The sequence below is a fragment of the Helicoverpa zea genome, chromosome 29 (assembly GCF_022581195.2).
Source record: "Helicoverpa zea isolate HzStark_Cry1AcR chromosome 29, ilHelZeax1.1, whole genome shotgun sequence".
Taxonomy (NCBI): domain Eukaryota; kingdom Metazoa; phylum Arthropoda; class Insecta; order Lepidoptera; family Noctuidae; genus Helicoverpa; species Helicoverpa zea.
In genome coordinates this window covers 3426246-3446055 of record NC_061480.1, presented here as the reverse complement: position 1 = coordinate 3446055, position 19810 = coordinate 3426246, and the positions used below count along the sequence as shown (strand labels likewise).

The 19810-nt window shown below is 39.2% G+C and overlaps 1 protein-coding gene across 8 annotated transcripts in view; it reads right to left on the bottom strand.

Moving 5' to 3' along the window:
* LOC124644004 (protein hu-li tai shao) overlaps positions 1–19344 on the bottom strand; it is an 87303-nt gene extending 67959 nt beyond the window's left edge. For 4 of the 8 annotated variants that reach the window (XM_047183177.1, XM_047183179.1, XM_047183178.1 and 1 more), the window contains exon 1: positions 19047–19342. The gene's annotated coding sequence lies outside the window, so the exon portion shown is untranslated. Of the gene's footprint in view, positions 1–19046 lie in introns of all 8 variants that reach the window. The other 4 variants (XM_047183174.1, XM_047183176.1, XM_047183173.1 and 1 more) reach the window with 2 other exon arrangements.
* Positions 19345–19810: the final 466 nt, after the last annotated feature.

The following is a 19810-nucleotide window of genomic DNA, read 5'->3' as shown; positions in this document are numbered from 1 at the left end:
CAACTTCCTAGTTCTGACTACTTGTAACAACTGCCACAGATGTTCAAACGACAACGAGGACCCACTATAATGCCTTCTTAAACACGGAGATGGTCACCCATCCACATACCGACCGTTCCAAGAGTTGCTTGACGCACAGCTGTAACTTAGCCAGTCACTCCTCATAAACTAGATAATATATGTGAAGTAAATCAGCGCTGTCTTCGCCCATTGAGAGTAATTTGTCAATAGTTACTGTCGTCGGTTATCAATTGACCTGTAGGTCACATTCTTATAAATCACCCACACTTATTTATGACTCAAGACTGATAATTATTAGAGAGGAAATTTTATAACACGGCATGAAAGAAAGATTCTTTTTTTATACGGATAACATTACACAGTGCCATCTTAAATAAAAAGTCATTCAAAGTAGGCTGAAAATCAGCACTTTATGAAGGTCAAATTTACAAAAGACAGCCCCCAAAACGCCCATCCTTCATCACTTCCTATGTGTTTTTGCTGGGAAGAAGAAGTGGTGGAACAAACTCCATTCAGCTTTCAGTCGAGTCGGCCGATAGTTTGTTTGAACTCATAAATCAGTATGAAGATGAATGGTAGTACGCACATTACAAAGGTCAGGTATTTGGTTGGTATCAGACTGACTAGAAACAGTAGAAACTTTCATTGAATCTACGATTTTCTTTAAGAAACTGTCGGCCGACTGTTGTCTGCAATATGCGGGAATCAATTGTTTATCTTTTGTCTTATCTCCGTTTGTGAAAGACTTGATATAGATACTGTTGGTAGGGATAGTAGAAATACTTGGCAATAAGTTTTGTACTTCGAACTCGATTTGTATCTGTATTTAGTTATTGTGTACTTTCTATTCGTCTTGTATTTGCCAGAATATAAACAAAACTTAAAAGGCATCGCATTTTTGTAATATGAATGTATTAGTTTAAGTAATGTACAGATGTGCCAGGAGTTTCTTAGTTGTTGCATCGCTATATATATCGATCATAAGGTATATTATTGATGGCTTCGAGCAGACATTTGAACATCTTTGACAGTCGATACGGGTAGTCAGAAGCCATAAAATCTAACAACCAATTTAAGCAAGGAGTATAAGGTTTCCCAGGTAACTGGGCTAAGGACGCCACATAGACAGTTGCTCCTTGTGGCGCAGTGGTACTCAGCTACACCTGTTTAGACTGGAAGCCGACCCCAACATAGTTGGGAAAAGGCTACCCAGACGATATCCCTAGTTAAAATCCACCAATCAAAAACCAGTCAGAATTCCACAATAATCTACCCAACAGCTACTCCACGTATTAAGGTAGTCAGACGTATAAACGGTCTCTCCAAATATGATCTAATGGAGCTGACCTTGAGATCAATTGGTATGTTCCAGCGCTTATGTCATTATGTGGCTGCTATGTGATCATTTGTGCAGCTATTTTTGAAGATTGAGAAGATTGATTGTGGTTGAGAAAGAAGGAATATTGTTAGTTGTTAGTATTTTGGGGATATATAAACTTCTGCCAGCGTGCAGAACCCGCACTTCCGGAAAAAAGCATCAAAAGACATATCTTTTATAATTGGACCAACAGTTCCTCGAAAAAAAAAATTGTGTTCTAGTTTGTTCTTAGGCATTGTTTATCAAAATCGGCTAAGCCATGTTAAAGTTATAAAGACCACCGACTCTTTGAATTGATGAGTTGCAATCATGAACGATGATTTTTTTTCTGCTATCACCAAAATTACTTGAACCTTGAGAAAAATCAATATTGCCACATTTATCAGGCACTCTTACATAACAAGTACATAAGATTGCTATCAAATTCTACCATGTTCATACACATATTCACGATTCCCATACACGTGCGCTCCACCATGGGGAGGCGATAGAACGCCATGCATTAGACGCCGCTATAAATAGCACCCATTATGTAGGTAACCGACTTCGGCACAACCGGAATTCCGACAAGTGGGAAGCTGTGGTAGGACTTTATATTGATACGCGTTTCAGAGGAACTTCTTCCTTTATCCGGATAAACATTGTCTATATGTTAATCTGATACATAAGATATATTGCTGCCAAGTTTCATTAAAATCTATTCGGTATTTTTTGCGTGAAACACAATCAAACACCCATGAAACCGACCGTAGACAAATTACAAAACTACTCAAATAGAGAATTGATACATAGATATTGAATTTATAATATTAGAAGAAAGTAGTTAGGATACTAGGATAATCATTTTAAAACATGAAAATCTTTGTGTGATCGCTGTATGTCTGTGATGCGGGCCTCGAAATAGAGTTTAAATTAGGGAAAGAGAATTTATCCCAGGCTTTACAGACTTACATTTCCATAGACAGACAGACGGACATATACAGCGGTCGAACCTACAATTTACACCCCTTTTTTACAATCGGTTAAAGAACGAGACACTCAATCCATTTTTTATCTCAACTAAACAGATCATCAACGTAATTTAAAAAAGACGGTAGCTAAACACCTTTTAAAGTCTAGCCTTTACAAAAACTAGTCTAAACATTAAACATATACTTACTTATCAAGGATATACACCAAAAGAAACTTGACGGTTACTTTTTTTATGGTATCCAAAACCGGCTACACGAAATCCTGAGTGAAAGAGACAGGTACAAATATGTTTGCGAAAGAGTGGGAGGGAAGAGCTGGCCGTTGATGCATTGTATCTTGAAGATTAATGAGACGGGAATTTGGACACGAGAGTCTTAAGAGCAGCTTCTAAATCAAGGCAGGAATCTTACTTTGTGATGTAAAGTAGATGTTGAATGCGGTTTTATAACCAAAGGAACTATTTCATGTACCGAACACACATGTCCTTTTTCAGGCGTCTATTTATGCCCATATCAGTTTTCATCTAAATAAACTTACGGCAGATATCAAGAACCTATCCATTTGTAACTTTTCTTACTAAAGATAGGAATTTGTCACAATTGTCAAAATGGTATCTTTAGTAAGCAAAGCAGCATATAGAGATGGGTTATTGAAATCTGTAGTTAGTGGTTTTGCTATAAACAGTTGCTGAGTACCAGTGTGCCACATGGAGCGACTGCCTATCTGACCTCCTCAACCCAGTTATCCGGGCAACCCATACCCTTGGTAAGACCCTTGGTTGTCTTGGTTGTCTCAAAACTTTGGTTTTACCAACACTGGTCATCAGACTTTCTGTCTTCTGCCTTCTACCATCCAAATCCTCTTGGATTTTTGCACAATTACCGCGGGTTAAGCAACAGCTAAAAGTTCAACGTTATCGATACGAAACCGGTCGTCTGTAGCTATGTGCACACTGTAAGCTAACTATTAGTCATGCTGTAGATATGTGCAGATATGTTTCTTTTTGAGTTTAATCTTATCGATGGGTGAGTATTTTAAAAGTAATGTTGACTATGAATAGGGTCTACCAGTCGATTATTATTTTGTGTGCGACATTTTTGGATCTTCCAAGGAGGTTGACTGCTTAAAACGGGCTTTTTCTAGGGATTGCCTTAAAATATTTATGAGACAACTTATTTTTATCATATTGCAAAGGTTCACGTTTTTGTCGAAGCCGTCGTTCCTAATGAGAATCAACCCTAGTCTCTCATGACTCTTTCGGAGACAGAAGCTCGGTTTTAATTGATTGAAACATTCGATTATTAAGGAAGTATAGCTGCTACAAATAAAATGCTTTCAAGCAAAATCTATCAAATCTGAAATGAACTAAGCGCAGACAAATTACAAAACTACTCAAATAGATAATTGATATACTGCTTTCTATAAAATTATTACAATCGTTTCTATAAGGAAAATATACCAAAAAATTTAGACTTTCACTCAAAAAAGATATAATCTGCCTGAATACCTATAGCTACGAATCTAATGTAAGAAATAACCGTTTTCCCAGCTAGAGGAATGTAAATTAAAACTTCCTAGCTTTGCACAAATACGCCTAGGTTCACAGATAACCAGTGGGTTTAGGCAATAAAACTTACAGTAATTATATAAGAGCTATCCTATACAAGTGTATATATATTTGTGTACAGATGTATCTTGATATAAGGTGGTCACTCCACCGAGGTATAAAGCGATAGAGAGATTTACATGGTAGTAAGTTCCAGGGAAAGGATAAAGGTGGATTCATCATCATCATCTCAGCCATAGGACGTCCACTGCTGCACATAGGCCTCCCCCTTAGATCTCAGTGATATCTGTTTAATAAGTAGTTTAAATAATAATTATATGTCGAACTAGAAGAAGTATAAGTACAAAAGTAATGTATACTAATATGATAGACGAAATATTATTTGTTGATTTTATTGTACCCTAAAGGCTCCGAAACTACTGAACCGATTTGAAAAATTCTTTCACTGTTGGGGCGCTACACTCTTCCCGAGTAACATAGGCTATATTTTATCCCGGTACGGGCAGTAGTTCCCACTTGACACGAGTGAAACTGCGTTATAACGGCTAGTGTACAATAAGACCAGAGTTTTAAACTACTAATCCTAAGAAACCACTTCACAACACATAAACTAGCTTTCAACATTTCTACGTCCAACTTATAGCTTTGTACAATCTCCAGTATCGCTCCCACAGCACCCAAGGCTAACCAAACCGGTATGGCCCGAGTTCGCGTCATGGCAAAGCTTCAAAAGCTCGCTTGCGTAACGGTACCGCTTATTGCACACTTGGGTAACTATTTTTGCAAGTCTGAGGGGGATTAGACCCTGCGACCTGTTGTGTGCACAAATATTATAGAGGTTTATGAGAAAGAATATTATATTTTCCATAATCGTCATAATTCCCCTTGCCTATATCCCAATGATTTGCAGGTCTTCATCCTGTAGATATACTTTTCTATTTGCACTCTTTCGAGCCATACACTGTTTGTAATACTACGTGCCGATTGCGGTCTACAAAAAAAACAAGCAATCCGAAGTGTGGAATACGTACACTTGTTATCAGTCTCCGGTGGTGTCGGATTGACAACCTACTATATTAACTAAGGACTTGTGTGTGAGAGAGTGCAATTGTGTCTGGGCAAACGCTTATGTCCTGTATTATGACTTTCGCAGCTGATCTCCTTAGAGAACAGCCACCAAGCTTACATCAGTTTTAAAGCCATTATTTTTATGCTGACACCCTTCACACTAACATATTGACGCGTGCCGGTAGTCAGCACACCCACAAACTGTGACTAATGACCTCTACAACTTCTACGGAAGTCTGACTTCCCAAACATATTGGAACTTCAATACTTATTGGAAAACAAAGTCTTCAACTGTCTTTCGTGTTGCCATAGTAACCAGGTTGAGGAAGTCAGATACTCATTACTCAGACTCAGACTAGAATCCCCGTCCCATAGTAACTACTTCGCGCAGCCGGATAAAAGTAGCATATATGTACCTCTTCCTAGCTAGATAAACCGGGGCGGATCGCTAGTACATTAAAGTGTCTAAGAACAAAAGTACTTAGCATTGAATCATGATTCACTATTGAATAGAAATTCAGTGTCAAACAGATAAACCACGTACAAAGTACCGGATCGAATATAGCAACAAAACAGCGATAAACTTGCTTATTACTATGAAAGCCTTGAACATTACAACTTTAATGGTCTTTCTAGAAACAGTTATTATAGATAGATAGATACTAAAATTACTACGTCTGTCTGTTCGCGAAAAACTCAAAAACGACTAAAGAGGAAACAATATTTGTTCATTTGTACCCTAAAGGCTCCGAAACTACTGAATAGACTTCAAAAAAATCTTTAACTGTTGGATAGCTACACTCTTCCCGAGTAACATAGGCTATATTTTATCCCGGTACGGGCAGTAGTTCCCACGGGACGCGGGTGAATCCGCTCAAAAACTGCTAGTCACCGATAAAGTGTACTATAAGGTAGGTTTAACCATAGTATAAAATCTATACCCACCTATTCAAATTCTTTATCATTCTGTACAATCGGCATTCACGGTTGGTAAAACGCACCCTTAAAAGTTGTGATTGTAACCAAAAACGGATGTAGCAACCCCATAAAACGACCACCTGCCCCCGAAAGAGAGGCCAAAACAAAAACATGGGAGTTTTTTCACCATACATACCCTGTACTCAGTGGCATGCATCGCATAAACATACGGTGATGACTAGGCCGCCTATTTCCGAACTTAGAGTATCGAACCAACAGGAGACGACGTGAGCATAAATCTTTATGTGAAAGAGTATGCTAATTTACTCACTGCCACTCACACTCGTGCATTTTATAGCACCTACACGACAAACACATTTCCTAAACACACATGTACAGTAGACCATATGTCAGAGGGGAACGTATCGTAACGTCTCCAGTTGGTCAGGTAAGACAGACTTCAGAAAATGGAGGTTCTCAGTATGTATAGACGTACATATGTTTGAGCGCGATTATCTCACGTTTGGCTGAACTAGTTTTGACGATGTTTTTAGCATAGTATTTGTCAGAATTAGGAGTATTTGAGTTCTTATATATTTTGTTTGTGAAAATAGTTTTGGGATCACATTATTACGACGTAATCCTCAAATACAAACGTAAACTTGACGCACACATGTATAAAACTATGACTGCGATTCTCACACCTTTAACAGTAATGCCCCTCCAGCCAGTTACCCACTCGAAGTTTTCCCTGGCATCTCGCCAGTGACGTCACCGCGCCTATTCACAGAACACACACTATATAGCTCTCTCAATAGCACAGTGTATGGGTATCGGTAAGTATGAGCGCTAGTTTTACGTGAAGACTAGCTGTCTGGTTTCGATGGGAGGGGTTAAAAGTTCTGGGCAGTAAATAATTTGGATTGGATTTAATTGTTCCATATATTGTGAATGGCTTTAAAGTTGTTTTATTGGGTAATTTGTTTGCAAAACAAATCTTGGAGAACATTAGAGATTTATAATACTTATCCTTATACATGGGAAAGTAATTCTGTCTGTGGAGCTTTCACGTCCAAACTGTAGAACCGATTTAAATGATATTTGGTACACAGATAGCCTGGACTCTGGGGCCCGAGAAAGGGCTACATTTTATCCGGCTGTATTATATATACCCATGGGACCTAAATTCATACTTTCACAAAAAAAAACGTATTTTATCTGAGTGTCACCTGGTAACCATTTCTCGTCAGATAATACAGAGTTCCCCAAAATGTTCATGGTTCACTCTCTTCATAATATTAATATTAGACAGTGGAACTAATGACTTACTAAAACCATACTGTCTTCTAATCCACAATTTTTGTACCATCATCCAACTTTCTACCTGAGTCATCGTTTTCCGAGATTCTCCATATCAATGCAGATTTGAAAGCTAGATATACATACAACGCATTGTCTAGTAATAATTTAAGGAGTGCCCATTGTATAGCTAAGTTTGAGTCTAAGTTTCAGTCTGGAAGTCGGCCAACACGCACTATAAATGTCTAGACAGGGACAATAAAATGTTTTTAAGTCATATTATTTTGATTTATAATTGGCTGTGTAAGGGGTACTTTGATCTCTTGCCTTTTGGGGAATTTCTATGAAATCAGCCATTTGAGCCATTAGCATTTTTGAGCCATAGGCACTTGTGTGTGTGTAAATGTATCTGCATATTGTCTTTGTATGTGTGAGCTCGTGAGCGCTCAGTAGTGGTGGAGTCGCCGAGTCATACAAACACTATGTGCATGTACATTTACACACACAAGTGTGGCTTACCTGCTTTCGTTAGAAGAAACAACTGTGCCTAACTTCACAACGGCATAGTTATTTGACTACATCTTAAAAAGACTTATAACTTCTTCTGTGTGAGATCAAAATAAACGGTAAAAAATCGCGTGATATGACGCCTCAAAAGCTTAAAATTTTAAGCAGTTTTTTGCTTAATCTCATCGTAGCCATTGTTCTCAAGTACATAATGAAAAAACTACTCTGCACGCTTTTCTAAGCTGTCATTAGTATGACACTAGACCACGGAGTAAGGAAGAATGAGCGGAGACGCCTTGATACAGGTCTTCTAGGACAAATTCATACAGTGGGCATGACCAAAACGATCAGTTACGAGTGAACTAACTTAGCGTTTTTCGGGACTGTCAATGATTTTTGGTACCTATTACAAAAAAATGCTCAGGTCCAAAGAAGGCATATAATGGTGTTAACAGTAACGTTCCTCGTTCCCCGCTCACCCGCATTTTAGCGCGCTATTCTCTTAGATGTTTTGTTATGGCACCTCCGCTAGTCATTTTCTTCTCCACGGACTAGACATTATGGGTCAATGACACCCAAGTTGTCTAGTGACATTTAAATATAGCTAGGGAGTTTTGTTTCTAAACTAGCTGCTACACCCACGTTTAGGTAGAATCACTTTCCGTAATGGGGTAAAAAGTAGCATCATAAAGGTATGATTCCGAACGACGCTGCACGCAGCAGTGTTGCCGCAGCAGTGTTGCCGCAGCAGTGCTGCCCAGCAGTGCTGCCTGCCGCGCTGATTCCGAGCAACGCGGCAGTGTCGCTCTGTTCGTGGTGATGCGTTGTTGTGTATTCGTAAGTTTACTTAGAGTTGACAAGATGTCGATTGATGACCAACTTTTATTTATACTGTTGCAAGAGGAAGAAGTCTGAGTCAGAGAAATTCATCCTTTTGTTGTCAATTTACGTGTCAACATTCAAGTAGGTGCTCTTGCTGCGGCGGCAGACGCGTCACTACTGGTCTGTCGCGGCGATAGGGCGACACTGACGCGCAGCAGTGCTGCCGCTACATTGCTGCCGCGACATTGTTGCCTAAATCGAAATGTAATCTCATATAAGCCAATAGAAATTGTACGGGGACCAGTAGTGTCGCGGCAGCACTGCTGCGTGCAGCGTCGTTCGGAATCATACCTTAACTATGTATTTTTTTAGGCTTTACAGTTTTTGTGAACCTTTCATAATCGGTGCAGTAAAGGACCATGAGTCAAATTGGGCTCATTGTCCAACGGAGTTATAGCATATGCCGTTGTGAAGGTTTTTGTTTGTACTAAAATTGTTACTTTGGGCACTACCTTCAATTCCATGGCAAAAAAACCGGCCAAGTGCGAGTCGGACTCGTGCACGAAGGGTTCCGTAAATTACAGTTAAATCAACCTATCTCAAAAACTATAAGAGATACTTTGATCAAACCAAAAATCGTTGAAAGAGTTAATTAGCATGCATCACCTCTATTTTTTTTAGAATTTTATACCCCGTAGTTATAAAAATAGAGGGGGGGGGGGACATAATTTTTACGACTTTGAGAGCTGATATCTCAAAAACCGTTCACTTTAAGAAAAATGTTCTTTAGAAAACTTTATATCATTTTAAAAGACCTTTCCATTGATACCCCACACGGGTATGTACATCGAAAAAAAAAATTTCATCCCTCAGTTACATGTATGGGGGGCCCCACCCCCAATTCTTTTTTTTACTATTTAGTGTCATATTTTTGTAGCGGTTCATACAACACATATTCCCATCAAATTTCATCACTGTAGTACTTATAGTTTCCGAGTAAATCGGCTGTGACAGACGGACAGACGGACATGACGAAACTATAAGGGTTCCGTTTTTGCCATTTTGGCTACGGAACCCTAAAAAAAGATATGCACCTAAATAGGTTTACATATTACGTAGGTATACATTCTGGTTAACAGAAACGAAATGGGTCGAGATGCCATCGCTCAGTATTACTGCTCGTGTCTAACAGGTAGACGCTCAGTAGGAAGTTGTGCTCATATCATTTCAATAATATGGTGTCTAGGGTGAGGCAGGCACTCACAATTTAATCCACGTGCAGGATATTTAGACGACATTATTATTGATATTGATTGAAATGTTAACAAAAATAATTTTAACTGTTAGCAGCTGTTTTTTTTTTTTTTTTATGTATACATTAAACCTGGAATTAAAACTAGTTAAAGGTGTTCAATAACAAAACCTACACTGCCATAACAGCACTACTTTTTGCAGAATATTAGTTTATTTATGGTCGGAGAAAAATATTTATAGCAAAATAACCCCATGGATTCTTCGCAAAAATGAGTTTAAATCTTTATATTTACTGCTTTACAAGTATATTCAAAGTGGTCTCATCTCTGTTGGTGGGTGAGCCCAGGCTTCATACATTTTTGCCCATGGTCCTTTGACGTGAAAGCTGGACAAACCGAATTTTAGGGTTTTGGAGATAAGAACAGAAATAAATATCTTTATACATCACCATGCAAACTTATTTGCCGAGTACCAGTATTTCTTAAGACATCAATAAAATATGAGCTCGTCATTTCAGAGAAAACGCCCAAACTAAACAGGCAAACATAAGAAAAGCAGTAAAGGACAATGCCAGGGTCTGGGCTCAAAGTTTGCCCAGCAGTGGGAGTAGTTCCAGCTGGTTCCATAGTGCACTCTGAACATGAAATCCAAATATTTTTGAAATCGGTCCCAGAGGTCCCGAGAAAAACCGGTTCAAATGTTCTCCATAGATAGTCACTTAACAAAGCGTGAGCCATTTGCCCAGTAGTAAAAGTGGTCGAAATAGGTTCTTTACTGCACTGTTAACACGAAATCTAAATATTTTGGAAATCGGTCCAAGAGGTCCCGAGAAAAACCGGTTCTAATGTTCAACTTGAACAGTCACTTTACAAAGCCCAAGCCGTTTGCCCAGTAGTGGAAATAGTTAAAATAGGTTCCTTACTTCACTCTTAACACGGAATCCAAATATTTTTGAAATCGGTCCCAGAGGTCCCGAGAAAAACCGGTTCAAATGTTCTCCATAGATAGTCACTTAACAAAGCCTGAGCCATTTGCCCAGTAGTGAAAGTGGTCGAAATAGGTTCTTTACTGCACTGTTAATACGAAATCCAAATATTTTGGAAATCGGTCCCAGAGGTCCCGAGAAAAACCGGTTATAACGTTAAACTTGAACAGTCACTTTATAAAGCCCAAGCCATTTGCCCAGTAGTGGGAATGGTTAGAATAGGTTCTTTACTTCACTCTTAAGACGGAATCCAAATATTTTTGAAATCGGTCAGAGAGGTCCCGAGAAAAACTGGTTCTCATGTTAGCCAGCCATTGTTAGCTAGCCATTTTAAGCAGCCACAAACCTAACAACCTTCTTTTCTTGAAATAACATTCAGATAGTTAGTGGTTTCACTGTTAACAGGATAAAATAACAGAAATAGACGTTTAAAGGTAATTGTTGTTTCTCTTGCTTTTCAGTCTCTATCTACTACAATCAGTCCTAAGTTCGTGTAGCGTCATGCAATTAATATCCGTAATGGCAATGGAAAAATCTTATCAGGACGAATAAAATAAGCTCGAACACGAGGTAGTAAATAGTTACCGTTGAGGAGTTCCCTCGTCTCACTGTCGTCTCCATCGGCAGGTCAGGTCTTAACCTCCACAGTTTTGTGGTGTCGGAGACATATACCCGAATGACAAGTTTTTATTCGATATGTGCTTACAATTTCCGAGAGTTCCCTATTGTTTTAAGGTTTCTATCACCAGACCCTGGACCGAATAACAAAGGAACTATTTGGAAAGTAAATCCTTTCAAACAATAAAATGATTGTTTAAATCGGTTGGTAAACGACGGAGTTAATATGCACGTACTTACGTAAAAAGAATACAAACGAACTGAGAAACTCCTCCATTTTTTGAAGTCGGTAAAAAAAATTCTCGTTCAATAGGTACCTCGACCTCGTATTTGTCGATTAATATTATAATGCATTTCAATTAAGGTAATAAAAGTGGAATAGTTAAGAGTTCGTAAGGATGTTTTTCGTAATATTGATTATGAGTCAAACCAGTTTTTCTCAGGACTCCCGGGATAGATTTCGAAATATTTCGGTCTGGAACCTATTATAAGCCTAGGGAACATAATACACTATGCAGTTACTGTGGGCAACTCTTGAGCCCAACTTCCATACAAAGAATAGCATTGTCCTTTCTGAGAAACGCATGACAAATATTATGTAGACAAATTGACGGACAGACAGACCGGTTCTGTTTACTAGTTAGTGGTGACGCGATTTTAACTCACTGTATTGTTTCAACTGTAAGCTTTTGACCTGTTGATGAGGTATTTTGACGAATGTTAACGTAACGTTAACTGTTTTGGAATTAAGTAGGTGTTTGGTTAAATGAATCGCCTTTTAATTGAACTAAGAAAAAAATATAGTTTTTGGACTATGATACTTTATCGTTTCGTTTGTAATCTGTAAATAAAAAATATTCAGCTTTTAATGGTAGTTAGGTAGGTAGTCTAAAGCCTGAGAAAGGACATATGCTACTTTGTATCTCAGTGCGGGAAGCACTTAAATGGCGGGTGAAACCGAGGGCTTTTCTTATGGGAAATCATCAAATGTCGGCTCCCGCTGTGTGTACAGCGCTCGGGAGTGTCAGACTCTTACCGACTAAACCCACCATGTTCCTTCTTAAGCCCGCCATGTACCAGCGGCCGAACAATCCCGCAGATAAAGTCGAGGGCTATAACTAGTTAGCAATACTAGACTAACCTATAGCAATAGATAACAGTTTGTATCCACAGAGTGACATAACGACTACAGGCCGAGGTGCACCGATAAGCAATGTAATTGATACATGATTGTGTGACACATGTGTCTGGGGTGATCCAATGTGATTATGGGCGATTCTCTGTAAGCTCGTTCAGCTCCATACAATTTCTGTCCTGGCAATTTTTTTTTAAATTTGACAAAAAACCTAGTCCTATGCCAAAGAAAATTAACTATTCATTTAGTTAGACAAGGAGGCCCACTGAATTTGTACCTATTTTCCGAGTTATTAGCGATTTTCCAAAAAATCATGACAGGGGACTGTTTGAGGCATCAGGGGACTGTTTTGAATGTGAACAGAAACCCACATTTTATGACTTTTCTATGATCAAAAGCCATATATTTTGGGGTTTTATTACCGCAAGCATGACACGACATAGATCTAGATACGTCGCAACATAGATATTCCAGCAACTCCTGGTGATTGTTGTAAGTTAATATGTTAGCAGTATGAAGAGCGCTGAGCTTCATGTCTATGTGGCTGTGAACTATACAAAGACGTGTTTCGCCATTTTGAGCGTTTGGTTTGATAACCCATTTCTTTCAACTGCTTACCAATGACGTCGCCGGCCAAAAAGTCGTGGTAGACCTCGTGGGTAAAGAACCAACTTGTCAATTATGAGGGCGCGGCTTCGATTCCAGGTCAGGCAAGTACCAATGCAACTTTTCTGTATGTACTTTCACCAGAGACTGTGTTTCGGATGGCACGTTAGACTGTAGGTCTCGGCTGTTATTTAACATCCTTGACAGTCGTTACGGGTAGTCAGACGCCAGTAAGTCTAACACCAGTCGAACTAAGGGGTACAGGGTTAGGGCACGCCACCATAGCGGGGACCTCTTTGAGGAGTGGCTCGGGAGGAGTCACGGCGCCCTCATTTACCGCATGACGCAGGTCCTCACCGGACACGGTTGTTTTGGGAAGTATCGAATCGGTCGTGAGGTGGCGCCCGGGTGTCACCACTGTGCGGACAGTTTCGAGGACACGGTGGACCTCACAGTCCAGGAGTGCCCTGCATGGGAAGGACACCGCCGGATCCTCGTCGAGGGCGTCCGGCCCTGGTTCAGGCCATGGTCCGGGGCGAGAGGAATGGGATGCCGTCGCCTCCTTCTGCGAAGCAGTCATGCTCGAGAAGTAGGCGGCGGAACGACAGAGTTCGCATCTCTCATCCCGGCTGGACCAGGTAGTCACCACGGGCGCCGGGTTGCGCGAGACGACTCCCGGCCACCGTAGGCGTGGGTCTGTGGGCGATGAGTTCGGATGGTTCATCGTTCCTGCGTCTTTTTAGACAACAGACCCGTGTTGGTGGCGTGCGTAGTTCCACGCGCTCCTCAAGTTGATGTCAGCAACCCTAGCTAGGCCCAGCAGGGCATAGGGCCGCTGGGGCTGCGGGGCTGTACGAAAGAGTTACCACGGCCCTGGTACATTAAAGGCCTACGACGGAACACGACGGATTTTTAGTCAGTAAAAGTCTGACACTCCCTCACCGCTTCTGACCCGCAGCGGGAGGGGTCATTTGATGATTTTTAGCGTCGTTAAAAAAAGTCGGTTGCACGGGTAACTGAGTTGTGGAGGTCAGATAGGGCAGTCGCTCCTGCCGCGCTGCTTCTCTCTTTTTTTGTAGTAATTCCTCTCGGCATAGCTTCTTCTTTTTAGGGGCCATATCACGTGCGTTCGATCAGCCTGTGTAATATATTTCAAGTTCATAAAGGAAAAAAATAATGCGATGCAATGATAGTTTGATTCTTAAATTATTAAAAGAGACTAGCGAATACATTTACACAAACAATTCATGAAAACTATTAAACCAATACGCAGAATACACAGTCCCCTGTTTTGTTAAACAGTCCCCTGTTGCGTTTTTTGGCAAAGGACTGTTGCCAGAGGACTGTGTATTTCAGTTAGATTTCACAATATTTATGAAACCGATGTCTTATAGTTTTTTAAGAACCTACCGATCAATTAAGGCACAAATAATGTAACAATTAACTATAAATAGAGATAATTTAAGTAATTAAATTACATACAATTATTTACCAGAGGCCTGTGTGAGGTAGCGGCCCAAACGCTTGTTCACCTCACAAATGACGCTCTAACATTAAACAGAATGGCGTATCGTTACCGCATTTGATTAGTTTGCCAACTTCACAACAATTGCATTTCGTTGCACTAATAAAACGATTGTAAAATATTATAGTTTTTTTTAAATATTGATTTAAATTTTTGGCAGGGGACTGTATTAAAATTCTCAGGACAAAGTTTACAGGAGTTTATTAAAATGAATAAAGTTGTAATGAGTGCTTGTTTTACGAAAATAATATAATTTCATTATTTTTGTTTGTGATATTAACTGCCAAGTGAATGTAGTTTCATCAAGTTTTTCGGAAATCGCATTTCTAGGTGTAAATGCAGTGAAAGGGACAGCCAGGGGACTGTATTTTTCGAGCTTTTAAAACGTATAGAAAAAAAATTAAAGTAATTATGTTTATAAAAACAAAGGGCCCGTGAAGCTTCAGGGTTAAAGTTTCATAAAATGTGATTTTTTAAATAAGAATTAAACTATTTATTGAAAAAATCGGTCCGGACAGCCGATTACGAGCTTACAGAGAATCGCCCTTATACAGTGTACATTACGTAACGATTAATAGTTACAGTGATAGTTGACCATGGTCAAAGTAATACATCAATTCCTTTTGAGTTTATAGTCAAACCAACAGTGAGTAATCTCCGTGGGCCGTGCTTTCGCTGTAGCAGGGCTGATATGCTGCAGGGCTGATATTGGGCTGACAAAGTGTAGTCTCAATACATATAAGATATGTCATCGACACGAAAGAAGAAGAAAAAGTGAGTAATAAACAAGTCCAAACATGAGCCCACAGAACATATTATAGCACACAAGCATTTGCTTGTACACAGGTGCACTCACTATTCCTTCACTCTCAAAGTCCAGAGACAGATCAAGCACAGGACATTTATTTATTTAGGACATTTATTTTCTAGGAAGGCTTACAGTCTAATAACATGACAAGATAGTAACAATAGTTTAACACATTGCTAATAACAAGCCCCCACATATAGTGCATACAAGCTTAACATGCACTTTTAGGTACAGCAGGTCCAGTGACTTACACAAGATGACTGAATATCTGACATCTTCAGGCAACACAACCTTCAGTAAGTTTGTCAGAATTCCTAGTTTCTGACTACCCATAATAGCTGCCAGGCGTTAGTTAAATTGATATGCTATTGTTTCAAAAAAACAGGTAAATATAAATATGGTACAGAAATATAGTACAATAGGTACTGTATCTATATTTTTATACAATCTAAATATATCTACATAAAAGTGTGACACAAATAAACTAACCCACATTGCAGTGTATGTAATTCAATGCAGATAATCATTATCAGTGTTTTAGTCTAGAACTTTCATGTTTTTCTAGATCAATATGCCAGTATTGTGTATTTCAAAATATTAATATCACACTTATACAAAAAATATGAAAGGTGCTGATGTCCAGATGTTTGTAACTTCACACAATAACTATCAGGCGTATTTCAATAAAACTTAGCAGTAATATAGTTTTATAAATGTCCTAGACTACCTTTTATTCAGTTACAAGAAGTAGTCCACAAGACACCAGGGAAAGCCAGAGCTACATTACATTCATAAAAGAACATTTTAGTTTTGAATTTGTATTGAGCTATACATATTTACAAGTACATGAAGAAGTTCCCCAGGATGCAAGTAAATCCATAGGGAAACACCTAGTATTTGGTCAATTAGCACTTTTAAATTGGTCACCTTGGCAAGAATATATCTACATTCTAGAGGCCTTTATGTCATAAAATATGTATATTGTTACGACTAGCCTATGTGTTAGTACTATGAATGAAATACCACATGATACGTACCTACCTATAATTATGTAGAGGTCAATAACCTGACACTAATTACTTACGCTGGTATTACTCATGTGATGACAAATCATTTATTTTTCTTTTATAGGCTATGGTAAGTAGGCTGTATAATTTTATTATTTAGCACAAACTTTATATTCCAATGAGATTTTATCTATTAAGTTATAGTATTTATAGATATGAATTGAGTTTGTGACTAAGTCAAAGCCGCGTATCAATGGTTCATAAGGGTAAGCAACTCTTGGTGCAGTCGCTCAATGGATGGGTGACCATTTTCTCTGCTTCGAAAGTCACAATAAACTGTAGGCCTCTGCTATGATTTGAACATCTTAGACAGTCTTATCGAGGGGGTATTGGGTTGCCCGGGTAACTGGGTTGAGGAGGTCAGATAGACATTTACTGATGTAAAACACTTGTACTCAGCTGCATCCGGTTAAGACTGGAAGCTGATCCCCAACATAGTTGCAAAATGGCAAGACAGATGATGATTTGTTTGAAGAAGGGACAAAATATATTTACTGTGATGGAAAATCTAGAGAAAAAATTGGACTGATTCCAAAATCTATTCAGTATGAGACAGCTACATGTTACCTGAATTCTTTAAGTTTGTAACATGCTAATGAGTTACATATCAATGATTAATAAGTTAACACAGTAAATAGCTCAACCAATTTAAATGTAATTAGGTGTCATGATAGCATGTATATGTCATGGATACTCCTAATCTCTCCAGTGGAGTCGGATTGTTGTCACATCGCGCTATGAGAGTGAAGGAATAGTGAGTGTACCGTAGTCCAAGCTAATGCGCACTAACTACATTATGTCCTGCACAGCTGGCTGATCTCCTTATGGCCAACATTTACGTTGGATGCCATTCAGGCTGGTGTCAGACTTACTGGCTTCTGACTACCCGTAATGACTGCCAAGGATGTTCAATGACAGCTTGATGACATGTTCTGGATGGCAAAAGAGAGAAGATGCAGTGACTATATTTTAACAAAACCTTCTAGCAAGTATGAAATGTTATTAAATATCTAAATAATATGAATTTATCAGTTGTCTGAACTTGTTATCTAATCTTACAAACTGGGTGAAGCAACTGCCACTTGGAGATTTGCAAAGAGTATGTGTTTTTGTGCAAATATTGTATAAGACTTGAGTTTCATATGTTATTTATTGAAAGACCTAAAGATTGCAGGCAGTAATTTCTGGATCTACCTAACCGATTTTGAAAATTCCTTGAAATTTATTTGTGTTGAACTGACTAGGAGTCTTTAGTTGTTGTCAGGGGTACTCGGAAGCCAGATAGTCTGAGAACTAGTGTTACCAAGGGAATTCCCTAAGACAACACACTGACCGAGTCATGTAGTTTACAGAGATCAGATATGCAGTTGCTCCATGTACCAACCCCAACATAGTTGTGAAAAGGCTAGGCAGATGATTTGAATTTGACATTAATTTTATGTGAGGAATTTCACTCAAATCTGTGCAACAGAACTGTAATTAACAGGTATTTTTAATAATAAACATTTTGTGACTTATTCTAAGTCAAAAATTTCAGCAAAAACTTAAAGAATGATATCTAGAGTCATCACCCCATTGTTCAACCTTTAGACCTCAATTACTTCACTAATTAAAACTCCTGCATACCTAATTAGGTGTAACTACATTCACGTTTATAAAGACAGCTAAACATATTCCCGAGACACGTGAATGAATAAAACCAGTATAAAAATCACTTGAGCCATTAAGGGTCAATTCCCACTGAAAGAGCAGCGGCCGGCAGCGGCCGGCAGCGGCCGTAATTGCAAGGGATTGAGCGCGAGCGCGGCGGGCCGCGCGGCGCCGCACCGCGCCGCGCTCTTACATTTTCCGTGCTCTTACGGCCGCTGCCGGCCGCTGCTCTTTCAGTGGGAATTGACCCTTAATCACTTCGAAAAATCTTAAGCGGCTTCAATCGCCCATAATTTGGCCGACATCAACTGGCCCGGTTACCCGACCAAATTGAAACACACTTCCGTCACGCACACAACACGTAATACGCATGGTCTATCACACTCGGTCGGGTTATATAGTACCGATCCTACGCGGTGACATCAGCTCACATTATTGAAGAGATAATAATGTAATTGATTAGAGTCACGCCCAAAAGAAACGGATAAAACTCACTTCTAAGACTTATCAATGTTACAAAACACGATTATATTGTGTTTGATCAAGTATTTTAAGTGATTTGTATAACATACCTATTTTGTAAGATTGACCTCTCGCGAGGCAATATCTTTTGTGTGTAATGCACCAAAATTATCGCAAAACACGCTAATTAACCGATACCGCCGATAAAGATACGTTTGTAGACAGTATGATCTAAAAAAAATCCGACCCAATTCCTATTAGCATTACTAGACACACCCTAACGCGGGTGACGAAAAAAACGCATTCCGACATAAAACTGCCGCGTTCTTAATGTAAATGTAAACAAATGTGCACAAAAGAAAGCTGAACACACGCAATACTCACCGGCAGAACTCCAAGACGCGTTAAAATCTCGATTTTTGAGTCACTTCACACACTTATCGGATAGCTATTGTAACTTACACTAAGCACATAAACGAGGTAACATTATATAAAATAACATGCACAAAACGTTGTTCGTCAATTTTCAAAGCACCAGCACTACCGACATTACGCGTGGAGCGTTTATTTCAATAATTCGTTCGTAAAAAAGAATTTCTGTAACACGCCACCGGAGTAGATCGATGTCGGCGCGAGTTTCGTTTTTTCGCCGTAGCGTCGCTGCTGTCGACTGACATCGGAAGCCACGCTTCAGATGGCGCTGGGGTCTATTGGGTTGCAAACGTAAAAAGTAAAATTACCACCTTTTTTGGAGGAAGCTCTTCCACTACGACAATTTATTTTGAAAGCAAGAAATATTGCTTTTTTATGTGACTCACAAATGTTTAACGATTTTACTTTAGAAATACTACTTTTCAAAAGGTAGCAGCTTACAATATTGATTTTTGAAAGTGACTTGAATGATGAAAATGACACACGCTCGCAGGTTACCTTCATATGCTGGGTGCTCGTGCACCTTTTGTCAAAATCACAGGTTCTGCTTTTTCATTTTTGATTATGTTTTGCATTTACGACCTATTCTTTTTTGTTTCCAACCTGGGAGACAGCGGAAATTCCATAAAGTCGGGCACTTTTGGTAAAGTGACAACACTTGTTTTTTTGTTCCTGTACACGCAGAACTTTTATAAGTTTTGATAAATTGTTTTTGA